Raw genomic sequence first — 13,497 nt, forward strand, 5'->3', positions numbered from 1 at the left:
GGATGTCACAGTGTACTAATTTCATTTCTACACCACTGCAGAAAAAGAAGTTAGGGGCATGTGAATACTGACAACAACAACAAAGTGATGCTCCACACTTCATACCTTAAAGGGGAACCTTGATATTTTTCAATCTGATTACTATTTTGTTATGTTCTTGTGTCTAAGTGACTCATTGGAAGAACAATTTTTGAAACTGGTCCAGTGTTAAAAGAAAGTGTTGCAAACAGTAGGCTACAATGAAACCACTCAGGGCAGATGTGCCCCTTTAAGTCCTTTAAAAGTGCTTGTTATGGGCGGCTGTGGCTCAGAGGTAGAGCAGGTCGTCCACCAATTGAAAGATCAACTGCTCGATCCTCCAGTCTGCATGCTGAAGTCTCCTTAGGCAAGATACTGAACCCCAAATTGCTCCCAGTGGCTCTCAGTGTTTGAGTGCGTGTGAATGGTTACTGAAAAGCATGTGGCACCATGCATAGCCTCGGCCACCAGTGTGTGACTGTGTGTGTGTGTGAATGGGTGACTGTGACATGTAGTGTAAAAGTCCTTTGAGTGGTTGGAAGAGTAGAAAAGTGCAAGTGCAGTCCATTGCCACTGACAGGCTCAGATTGTTATTATGAGTGCTCTACAACACTATAGTAAGGACCCCTTAGTGACGTCAATAAATTTACTAAGTCTGGAGTGGATTTAATTTGTAAAATAACAAAAGCAATTGTACCCATAACCACAGTTAAATCATTCTAAAATCAAAGACCATGGATTAGCAGAGACATCCAGGATGCCATAAACATGCACTGCAGCTTGTCTGGAAACACGGACAATCATAAAGGAGCAGCCACAGGTCAAAAGAGCTGACATGATCATATTTTACTGGGGCTGTACCTTGTATGTGTCCATGTAACCAATAAATGATGAAATAATTGAGAAATTAAACGTTTCTCCTTACCTTTCGCTTGTTCCAGTCTGTTTTGTGCCCAATTCCTGCCAATGAGAACTCTTATTCTGAAATCTCATGAATGGTGGCAGAAGGAAAATGTTGTGAATATTAGTGAGAGTTGGAGACAGGAGTGGCGGTAATAGTTTGTTGTGTTGGAGTACAGAAAGCATATCTTACTCTTTGCTTAAAGTTTTTAAATGTCACGTCTGAATTTTAAGCTTATTTTGACCTTTTGAAAAGTCTGTGAGACGTCTTGTTGGCAAAACTTGGACACAAAACAGACCAAAACAAGCAAAAGCTATGGAAAAAAAGTTTCATTTCTCTGTAGAGCCCTTTGTCTGAAGTTGTCAGACTCATAATGACAATCAGAGCCTGTTAGTGCAAAAACAAAGGCTTGTAATAGACGTAAATTGACAGGGCACACTTGCCCTAAGTGGTTACATTGTGGTGTTTTTCCCCCCTGCCAGCTGGAGCTCTCTCAATACTGGACCAATATCAAAAAATCTTGTTCCCATGAATCACTTAGACACAAAAACAATGAGAAATAGGGTCCAGGTTGAAAAATAGCAAAATTACCTTTCACCATGACTGACATCAATCACAAAGATGACTTCACAAAGAGTCCAACTCAAGTTTCTGCACGAAGTTTCACATCAGGAGCAACAGATTATGCTGAACTTCAGGGCTGCCCACTTAGCTTTATGGCTAACACTCTTAGATGTTATGAAGCACTTTAGTTTATGATAAATGGCTCAAGATCATCTTTCAGAAAGCAGTGACCTGCAAGTTTCCTCTCAGAAGCCCATCGCACTGTTTTATAGGCAGTGAGTCGGCACATTATCGTAAATCATCAAGAGAGTGCAATCTGATGCTTCATTCATTCAGCTACACACAGAAAAACCTACTGTACACATGCCGTGCCACGCCATGTCATGCCATACCAGACACGCCATGCTCTTTATTGTCACAGGAGACTAAGAGTGAGGTCGTAAGCACAAAGAATGTTTCAAGCAAAACTGAATCCATACTAATGCTATAAGCACACTGTGCATTGGAGTAGGGAAAAGGATTCCAGATGACTGGAAAAATACACTCTGACACATCACATCCTGTAACCAAATCTGATTAGAGACCTTGATGTATATGTGGGCATCATAGATCCAGATTAGAGCCTAATTCCAATACAAGTGAACCCACAAGACTGGAGGTGGTTGTGCTTTTATTTTATGCACGTTGATATTCAAAAGCTATCACCTTTCACTGATAAAAGGTAAAGTGGCGAGGGTGAGCACTTACTGTGGCACGATCTGTCTAATTATCTGCTGTGCAAGCCAAGCGGATGAGCTGATCTAATATCGATCTTGCAGAGAGTTTCCATACACTGTTGGGGAATTGAGAAATGGGCATCTCCTCTGGTTCAATTCACTTCTGTTACAACTTAATGGTGGTGGAGCAGAGAGAAAACAGTACCTACATGAATATAATTAGGCTTCACAATGGGCTTGGCAGTTTTATTTTCCTCACATGTAATATAAAATGCATCATCGTGTCAGTGTGTAAAAGACAACAAGCAGGGGACTGATAGAGTGTGAAGAATGGGAGTGGATTTATGGGGGCGCAAAGGTCCGACAGCCAGAGCATCTGACAGAGACCAGAGAGCTTGGCTCTATTTGCTTTGTGTCATTTATTCAGGCAATCAAATAAGCAGTTAGTTGACTCATAAAGATCTCGTGGCGGGCCAGTGAAGGAGATGGACTCTTGCTCTCTCTCTGTCTCGTAATTAATTTTGAGCTAACAGCAGCTGGAAGAGGAACTGCAAGGTGAATCATTCTGCACCCACGCACAGAAATGCACAAACACGCAAACAAATGATTGGACGGTTCATTCCTCATCACCATGGACACATGCCTCTCTGCTGCATACATGCAGGTCACATGGCACTGGGCTGCTTTTGTTGGCTTTGTGTATCTCATTAAATGCTCAGGCACCTGATCGCTTGCTTTGCTCATTGCCAAGACTTGCCCACGGGGGAACCCAGCCTGTCTCACACACACACATACGGGGACAAACACACACATACACGTATCAAGTAGGCACAGCCTCCCTGCTTATCTAACACCCAAACAAACTTCTGTGTCAGTGCACACAAACTGTCAGCGAGTGCTTCAGTCTTGTTATCCAACGCTTGAGGTAAATGTAGACTCTGGATGGTCTTTAAATTGCAGACTACTTCAGTAATTAGTCTCAATCCATGTTAATTAAGAAAATGAGTTCACATTCAGGTCGTCAGAGCTGAGGGGAGGTTGGGAGAGCAATCTGTGCTTTAATTATAAAAGAAATGTGAAAAGCCCCATTTTTTTGACAGAAGTGTCAGAACTCTGCAGTATTTTGGAACAGAGGACAAAAGTCTTTCTTTCTTTCTTTCTTTCTTTTTTTCTGCCGCTTCATAATAGCTTTCTAATGTGTTTACCCTCATCTACATTTTATCTCCCCTTTCTTTCCCTTTTGAGGAGGAAAAGAGTAATTGAGTGTAGCAGAGAGCACCATGGGATCCTATTATCACATCTGTGTGATTTCCCAGAATTACTGTATTTGTCTCTTATTGCAGTGCCTTGCTTTGTGTAAGAACGTTGTATGTTGTTGGTTGTTGTTATGTTACTCAGTCACAGTAGACTTGCAGCTGCCCTTTCGGCCTTAACCTTAACAGACCAATGCAGCAACATAAAGGCATGCACACCTGGCTGCCCATACACACACACACACACACACACAGAAAAACTAACAGCGAATGTGTCTGTGCTCTTTATCAAACAGCCGTTGTTCCCGCTACTATTTAACAGTCATGCTCCAGTGTGTGTGTTCAGTGACCTTTTCAATCCAAACAGAAAGGTAAACCACGGCCAAAATAGGAGCATTTGCCTGTGGCTGTGTGTACACATGTGTATGTGTTCCTGTACATCTATCCGTACAAGAACAAACTTCAGTTTTAACCCCTCAGAGTAAGCAAAAAGAGGCCATTTAAACTTTAGAATTTGGATTACTGGAAATTAAAGGGGGACTCTGCAGATTTTACTTAGTAAGCTCAGTTAAAGGCTCATTTTTGCTTAATGTTAGATATATATACAAATACGAAGGGAGCCTTCTCTCTGTTTACTCTGCATCTGAATTTGCCATGTTACGGACATGGCAAAACAGAGAAGTACCCCTGGAAATCATGGGGTCAGTGAAGCATTGCTTAAGTGAGACACAACTGTAGGACACAAAAAAAGGCAATTTCAGAATGGCGGCTCAGAACAAATCAGTAATATAGTGAAAAGAATTCGGCAGGACAACAATGAAAGTTAAGGTGGCCGAATTCTGAGTGGGGCAGACGGGTGGATCCAACAACCACGGCTTTTACCCGGGTGGCAGATGTTCACTTCCCATAAGATTGTAAAGCCACACCCCATTATTTTTTCCTAAACACAACCATGTGTGTGTTGTTGAAGGAAAAACAAATGTTAATTTGCGGTGTTGTACTGATGTAGTGTGTATATTTTGAAAGAGACTGTATGTTAACAGTAAATTTCCTGTGATAACATAAGTGTTGTAAGACAATATACGTAACAGACAGAACCGTCCCAGATCGTCAGCAACCAATACACCCAGGGTACCTTGCACATCGTATCTGGATGTGGAAAGTTCATGACCAAAAGCTGATATGTGATGAGGTCGGAGCAAAAAGGTACTGAAAAAAGTGTCAACCGTCAGGGCTGAAAAATGAAGCCAATGCAGAAGTGCTAAAAAAAAAAAAGTGCAATTCCTCGAATGGCCACTTGAGGCTGGCTCCAAAAGCGAGTAAATCTCCATAAATCCCAGGTTAAAATGCCCAACTTTAAAGCAGAAATACAGTATCTCACATAAGTGAGTACACCCCTCCCATTTTTGCAAATATTTCATTATATCTTGTCATGGGACAACACTATAGAAATGACACTTCCTTAAGCATTCCTGAAGCAACCTGTGAGCTCTGGTGAATTCCATGCCCAAAAGGGTTAAGGCAGTGCTAGATAATAATGGTTGGCACACAAAATATTGACACTTTAGGCACAATTTGGACATGTTCACTGTGGGGTGTACTCACTTATGTTGCCAGCTGTTTAGATGTTGATGGCTGTGTTTTGAGTAATTTTCAGAGGAAGGTAAATCTATACTACTATACAAGCTGTACACTGACTACTTTAAGTTATATCAAAGTGTCATTTCTATAGTGTTGTCCCATGAAAAGATATAATGAAATATTTGCAAAAATGGGAGGGGTGTACTCACTTATGTGAGATACTGTAAGCATGTTTACAGCCTGGTACAAAAATGGTTTTGGTCTCTTTTGCCAATTTCACCTCTTGCACCTCCACAGCTCTTCCCTCTCATCCAAACATGTTACTTCTGGCTTCAAAGATCCAAGATGGCAACTGACAAAATGTCACACTCAAGGCTTTAAAATGGGAGTCCACAAGCCAATGGGTGACATCATGGTAGCTACATTCATTATTTTTATCCAGGCCATGGTGAAAAGAGCACTCAAAGGAAACTAACTTGATGATGTCATCGGGGTTATCTCAGTTTGGGCTTGGAGACTTGACATTTAAAACAGACAGACAGTCTTGTATTACAAACTGGAGGTGTCAAACAGAGAGGGTCTAATAAAAGATGCTGTCAAGTTGCATCATGGGAAATGTAGTCTCCAGGGTTTCTGGTTTTATCCCGAATAGGGAGTAAAATACAGGATATATCAGGCTCTGCTGAGATTGCATTTTTAATAATAGGTCATTTGCAAGTCCTTTATTCTTTGTCCTGTATGGAAGTGGCATACTAAATAGATGGACTACCCCTTTGAGGTCAGGTACTGGAGAATGAATGTGGTCATTTAAACCTCCACATTAAGACAGAATAGAAAAGGATATAAGAGTGTGTTGAACTGTGTTATGGTGCATTAGCGTGATAACTCTGAGACTGGATCTATGCATTGCGGTAAAAGCATATAAGCAGCTAAATTTCACACAAGAAGATTTAGAGAAAGCTGACATGATTCAGACTACGAATCCCCACTGCAAGAGCTAATACCTGGGACTTCAGCTGCTGTCATTTGTCATGGCGATGTTATGTCACGTTATTATCCTTCCTCCCTCCCCTCCCACTGTCCCTCCTTCTTATACCAACACTTTATTTAGATTATATGAAACTGTTACTTCATTGGGAGGTTTCTTCTCTTTTCACCTTGAGAGTCCTCTGTTTCCACAACGTAATAAAACAGTCCCACTTGAACAGAGGGTAACAATGAACGGCTGGTGCAAAGCATCACCCACCAGCAGTGAACCAGTATGGCTGAGTGACCAGCTTCTCTAGCATGGAACAGTGCCCGGGAGAATTAATCCTCTTCTCAGTCTAGTCGTCTTAGACAGAAACAAAGAGTGAGAAGCATAGAAAGGGTGGGAGATGGACAACAGAGGAAAAGACAACCACAGCCTAATTAAGAATGAGTTGTGGATTTCAAAGAGAAGAATCTGGATCCAAAACAAACCCAACCATAATCAGTATGCTTGTGTGCAGGTTGGGTGTTTTAATGCAGGTCAAGAGCGAGGCAAGGAGAATAGTTTTTTATATTCAGATTGTGCAGCTAGACTGCAGGGACTGCACGGGTTAGATGTGACAGAGTATGAAAACATGCTCTCAAACATGCAGCCACCACTGGTGCTTCATGCTGCATTGACTCCCGAGAGGAAGCGCTTACAAAGTTCTGTAGTGCTAATGGAAGGTTGAGGGTGAAGAGCTCTCTGAAAGAGCTGGTGCACGTATGTTTGCACATGCACACACACGGGCACATGTATACAAACAAACAGCATGGCTGAGATGCTTAAGAGGCTTGAGAGCGAGAGAGGAGAAAAAGGAGACACGAGTGCAAAATCGTACCTGAGAAAGAAAATCATGAAATGAGAATCAGAGCACAGGAGAAGAGGCAGATGAGACAGAAAGCAGGCACAGAGCCACAGAGGGTCGGAGAGATTGGAAACTGCGATCCGTTGCTGATTATGACAAAAGCGATAAGTCTGATTTTCTGCCCCAGTTGCCGTGGCAGCCAGGAGCAGCTGCAGTGGCAGGGTAGCATTTGCTCTGCCATTCCACTCCTTCGTTCCCCAAGCCGGTCGATTATCAACGATACGGAAAAGCAAGGAAGATCCTGCCGGGCCTGCTGCCCGGCACATGCTGGGGCCACAGGAAGGGGGAGGGGAGGGGGCTGAGGCACACACTGAGAGAAATCTTTAGAGAGAGAGAAGATGGCATGTTGTTAGCTGCGTTACTACACCAGTCCATGCTTAGAGGCATGAGGGGCATGTGGAGGAGGGAGGGGAAGACAGTCACACATACACACGCGCACACAAAAGATTGTTTTTGTCCCTCAGGGAAGTAATTGTACCTAATTACAATAATGCCCTGGAGACGAACAGTAACATTGACCATATGTGTTATGCTGCCTCACCTCATATGAGGAAAATAGTTGATAAGGCAACGATTCCTGTGTTATTGACTTGCAAGCACCCAACTCAAAAGGGTTACATGATTATGAAGCTGTTTAGACAAAAGCTGTCATGTAAGGGTTAAAATAATAACCCTAAACCCCTTACCAAAAAAGGGTATTAACCCTAAAACATTGCCTTACCTTTTGGGGACCAGCTTTTTTTCCCCCATCAAATGGGAGGTGAGCGTGGCATGGTGATGAAGTGGTTAGCATTGTCACCTCACAGCAAGAGGGTTCATGGTTCGAACCCGGCATGGGAGATTCAAACCCTGCTCCCCATGTCAGTGTGGGCTGTCTCTGGGTACTCCAGCTTCCTCCCACAATCCAAAGACATGCAGGTAAGGTTGACTGGTGAATGTAAGCGTGACTGGTTGTCTGTCTTTATGTGTCAGCCCTGCGATAGTCTGGCGACCTGTCCAGGGTCCAACGTCAGCTGGAATAGGCTCCAGCCCCCACTGCGACCCCCAACAGGATTGAATTGATTAAGTGCATGATGCCTTTTACACTGCTTGTTAGAGGCGGGAGTGTGACACTGTTTTTCGTGCCTCACTGTTCTGTTTAAAAGGTACAGTCATGAGATGGGAGGACAGCGTTGTCTTGCCTTTAAGCTGGTAGCAGAGGTAGAAACAGCACCAAATCGACATCTAGGTAACAGCAACAGCCAGCAGGACGGGACCATGGATGGGACAGGTGTGACGTTTTTATGATGTGCGACCCACTGCTGGGAGATTTTAAAAAACAGCAGCAGCAGTTAGCATCTAATAGAGGGAGGACAGCAGCAGGAAAAAAACAATCTCCGCAAACTGGGTGATACAGTGAGGTCCGGGAGCTACTTCGCCTCCGAGCAGAGGGCAAGATCAACCACCATATAACAGGGACAATAAATGATACTGTTTAGAAAGTGCTTCCAACGCCTATATTATTTGTCACACTAGAGGCCGACGCAATTGTGCTACACATTATGCCCGTCACACCTCTTTTGCTTCTGGGAAGCCGGCATGCTATCTAATATCACACACTGGGGTGGCATTATGCATGCCTTGTTTGGTTCTGTGTAAAAAAGCAAAGCAAAGCCCTACTGCATTATCTCTGTGTAAAAAGGGCTTCTGTAAGTGTGTAAACAGATTTATGTTTCAACTATGTGATTAATACAAGTGCCAGTTGTAGAAGATACTTTTGATCTGAAGAGCTGGTGCAGTATAGAAGTTATTAATAGTGAAAGTCATCACTTCAGAGTCATGTAACATCAGCTCTGTTGTTTGCCCCAACACATCTAGAGCTGAACTGACATTTTGTTTGTCGAACATTTTGTTTGTTGTCTGACGACAGCTAAAGGACCTTTCAGTGAAGAACGAAGACAAGACACAAGCAAATACACAGTACCTACATGCACGCACCCACCCACACCCACGCACACAAACCGGAGGGACAGGAGTTGGCATTAAGTAAAACCCAGTCTGTCATTTCCACTCTACCTCTCTGCTTCTTTTCTACTGAAGCTGTCACAAAAATATTCTGATGAAGAGACCGAGATCTGACTCAGTGCGACTCACTGTGTGCACTCATGGATGCTGCGTACCTATGCACTCGTGCGCCATCTGCACACACACATACGCACACACACACACACACACACACACACAGATGTACACACTCCTCCTGCTCCTCTGCCACTGAAGTTGTCACAAAAATGTTCTGGACTGAGAGTTAAAGGTATGACTCAATCAGACTCTTTCTCTCTTCCTTACTTTACTCCCTCCACTTAATGCATCACACACACACACACACACACACACACACACACACACACACACACGACACTTCTCATTGTCTGCATGCACACACACACAAATCTTCAAGTTAAGCTGTCAGAAAGATGCAGAGACTTTCAGATGTGACCTCATTGAGACTGTAGTGTTTCTCTGTCACCATACAACCTCTTTCAATCGCTCTGTCTCCCCCTCTCTCTGTCAGACACACACACACACGCACACACACACACACACAAACACACACACCATGTGGTCTACTGTATAATACCACCCTGGAACAGACCAGTATCTGAAGCCTCTGCAGTATCCTGGGGGTTAGCTGTGGCAACTATCAAAGAATAATGATTCACCCAGCCTGTGTTAATAGGAAATATTTTTTTCTCTAATATGCTTACTCCAACCACACACAAGCACACATATGCAGTGTTTGTCGTATTAGCATATACACACTGCCATTAGAAACTGGTGCTCTGATTTTAAAGATTCATAAATGCATGTGATTTATCCGGAGTTTATGTAACTGGATCTTCAAATGTCCACAAACAGGTTCATATAACAGTTAATCAACTATTACACTGTCTGCTGTGCTCGGAATTAAAGTTAAAGATATAGCATTATCAAAATTCTTGTTCTGATAAGCAGACCGGCTGTGCTTTTGGGAAATCAGACGTTAGGCTGTTTATCTCTAGGGTAGGCAGTATTCTGGGAAAGGCAAAGCAGAATTTTAAAAATACACCCTCCTCCTGCAGCTATCCCCTCTTTGGTACATGCCTCTCTGACCAGACAACCCCTGGCATAGCACACACTTCTTACAGTGGCCTTGTGTCTCCCATACATTGATTTATTTAATCTTATTTTATTGTAAAGTTGCCCGCAGCACATTCACTCAGCCCCCCTGTCCTGTTCTCTCCTTCTGTCTCACAAATAAGACAAGACTTAGCAACGTCAGCCACCCCACCGCTCCTTTGCCTGCTCCCCACTGTTATGGACTGCTTTCCTGGGAGGAGGGCAGGCAGCAGCTTGGGAGGTGGACCTGTAGTTGGTGGGCACCAATTCGGCTAGCGCCAACCCCCCATGGGATGTCACAACTTGTTGGTGGCCAGCAGCAGCAGCAGCAGCAGGTCTAACCTGTCACCTGATCTGGGAATCTGGGCTGTCTGGTCTCCCAGAGCTGGGGTTTGCACTGGCAGGATACATATTACTATGGCTACTTACTGGGGGTCAGTTTCCAGAGCTTCTGCCTGCTCTATTACCAGCAGGGTGGTCTGCGTTGCCAGGGAGGGAGACCGAGGACAGACTGTGATATGAGGATTTTGCTAATGTCAGATACATGAACACAAACATAACGCCGCAGTTGTGAGCCTTTGGCTCCGGTTAGCAGATGGGCTAAACTATTAGCAACATTTTCTCTCCATCTCTGAAATGCTTTGATGATAGTGACATGTGTTTTATTTTGTTTATTGTCAGACTCTTTATTAGAGTATTTTTTGATAAGTCTGTCTTGTAGGCAGTTGTTGCCAGTACTGGAATAGTAGCTCTCTCTGCAGGATTCTCTACAACTGAATCATGCTTTCACCAAAGAGACATGGACACAACACTTGTAGAAGTGCAAATAAGTACCTCCTTCCTCTGACTGACAGAAGCTAACCTTTTATTTCATGCAGCTTGAATAAAATCATTGGGCGGGCTTGTAGAGGGCATGTGACAGCCACAGATACTGATTTATTTTTTCCTTTTTTTTCCAGAGCATTTTGTTTATTGATTGTTATCAGGATGTAAAGAGAATTCCCAAAATATTGACGAAAAATGCTTCTAAAATAAACTGTCTACACGAGCTTAAAGTGCATCGGGTAAATCTCAGTGGAGGAGATGACTGAAGCTTAAACTGTGTAGCGGAGACACTAGTGAATGCTGCTTTTCATTTCATTGCTCTACTGGCAGACTGAGTGCAACACTTGTTTCTGAAGTATAAAACAGGAAGAGCTGATACTCGGTGAGTGATCGGTGCGTTGTTATAAAAACATATCTCTTGCCACCCACTCCTGTTCTCTGTAGAGCTCTTTGCGAGGGGTCTTCAACAAGACGAATGAGTGGGTCATTAAAAATCCATTATGATGTCACAGTGCTCTCGGCTTGTGCCACTACACTGAGTCATCAGCGAAGACAACAGTCAGGAAGAAATGTCATACCAATCGTCTTAGTGTGTAACCTTTTTGTGATAGTGTAGATCACATGACTTCCCTGAAATGACCTTTTGATATCAATGATATGGAGCCTGGTGAGAGAGCACTTTAATAATGAGTGGCGTGGGTGACTATGGAGTATGCTGATGTTTACTACGCAGTCGCTGTATGCTTATCTTTTCAGTGAATTTGAGCACAGCATATTTTCATTTTAACTGTAAATGATTTTGTGGCCCATTTATTTCAGTACTATATTTATGATTGCAAGAAAATCCTTTAGCTGTTTTTGCATTTTTACACATTTTTTCCTTCTGTAGAACCTGCTGATTTCCATATATTAAAGGCAGAGTTCTGCATTTTGGGAAATTAGTTTTAGATGAGAAGACCACTCCTCATGTTTGTGTCTTAAAGACCCGGTGAAATAAGAAACACCTTTCCCACTTTACAATTCTGTTTCCATGTGTTATGGGTTCAGTTATCTCTTGTTATATGCCAAATATATGTAAGACAATAAAATATTTTTGAGAATTGTTAGAGGAAAATCCCTCTCTTATGTGATGTTAATATTTTTTGATGACTAATTTTGAAGTTGTGACATACATTTAGGAAATCATATCCAATGAAATGTAATATGGGGTACCTAACCCCACCCATGACATCTCTGCTGGCAGGCTAGCTAGCAGGGGTGGGAGATAGCACAAAATTTGGTTCTGATGCAATACAAAATCATTGGAATCAATACAATGCTATGCATGGATACAATGCTTTTTATTATTAAAAGTGCCAACATTCTTTATGCCGGGTAAAGCAGTGTGTCATGATTTATGAGATGAATAATCAGTCTACGTAAGTAACAGCTAATGATGACTAATAACAGTTTGAAAATGTAACATTAACTGATGCTTTAGACCTGATTTGACTAAAATATTCCTTTCACTGCTTTGTACCTGGATATTCCTCGCCAGAGCCTCTCTGAAAAGACTCTACCAGTGAACTCTGTCCATGTGTCAGAGGTCCGGATGCTGGGGTGTTTTCCCTCCTCCCTTCTTTTCACTTTTCGGTTGCAGCTCCGAGTTCTCTATCTCATGCTTTTTCCTCTTTCATCAAGCCATCTCTGCTGTTATGTGTCAGATTAAACTCATCAGGCTCAGACATACTTTCTGCATTGACGTCTGCAGACTAGTACAGTCACACGGAAGTGCAGGCGGTTCTATTCATAGTACAACTGAGGGTCCATGTCAGCCCCCAGCAATACACGGATGGACTGGGAGGTGAACTTTCTTTTCTCCTACTGCTGACATAGCATGACAGTGAAACTAAAAGACTCTGCTGGGTCTGGAGTAAGCTGTTTGAGTGCAGACAACACAAAAGCAGTGGAGAGGCAAAGAGTACGTGTGCTAGATGTGTTCAAGATGACAAAACATTGTTTGCACAGACAGTTTTACTCCTGAAATACAAACACAGAAGAGAGAAACTAATCCCTTTTTTGGTATCAATCCAATTCAAAATGAAGACATAGTTTTGAGAATACTGATATTTTGATATCGATCAGCCCACCCCTACCAGCAAGGCGAGCGTTTTCCCCTTGATTCCAGTCATTATGCTAAGCTAATTATGGCTCCATAGCTAATGCACAGACTTAAGAGTTGTGTCAATGTTTCCTAAAATGTTGATAATTTAAAATCTATTTCTGGTTTATTTCAACTTGGGCGATTTTTTTTTTAGATATTATAACAATCCTTACACAAACAACCAGTCGGAAAGGTTTTAAACAAGCCAACCATTTAGCCATGTTATTTAACCACATTATGGCTAGATGGTTGGGTTGTTAACACGGTGCACGCATATCTCTGAGGCTGGTCAGTTTGTGGTCCTTTGTGTCCTCTTCAGAACAAAATGATCTAACTTGAAGTTGGTTTAAAATCTACATGATTGTCTGACTGCTCATGTTTTATGCAATGTCAGACTTTTTTTTCCAGTAATGTCACATTCCCAGACCTCAGTGAGTAACGTGGTTTATTACATATATGTTATCATTTTTACCAGAAATTA

The sequence above is a fragment of the Epinephelus lanceolatus genome, chromosome 3, assembly GCF_041903045.1.
Source record: "Epinephelus lanceolatus isolate andai-2023 chromosome 3, ASM4190304v1, whole genome shotgun sequence".
Classification (NCBI taxonomy): domain Eukaryota; kingdom Metazoa; phylum Chordata; class Actinopteri; order Perciformes; family Serranidae; genus Epinephelus; species Epinephelus lanceolatus.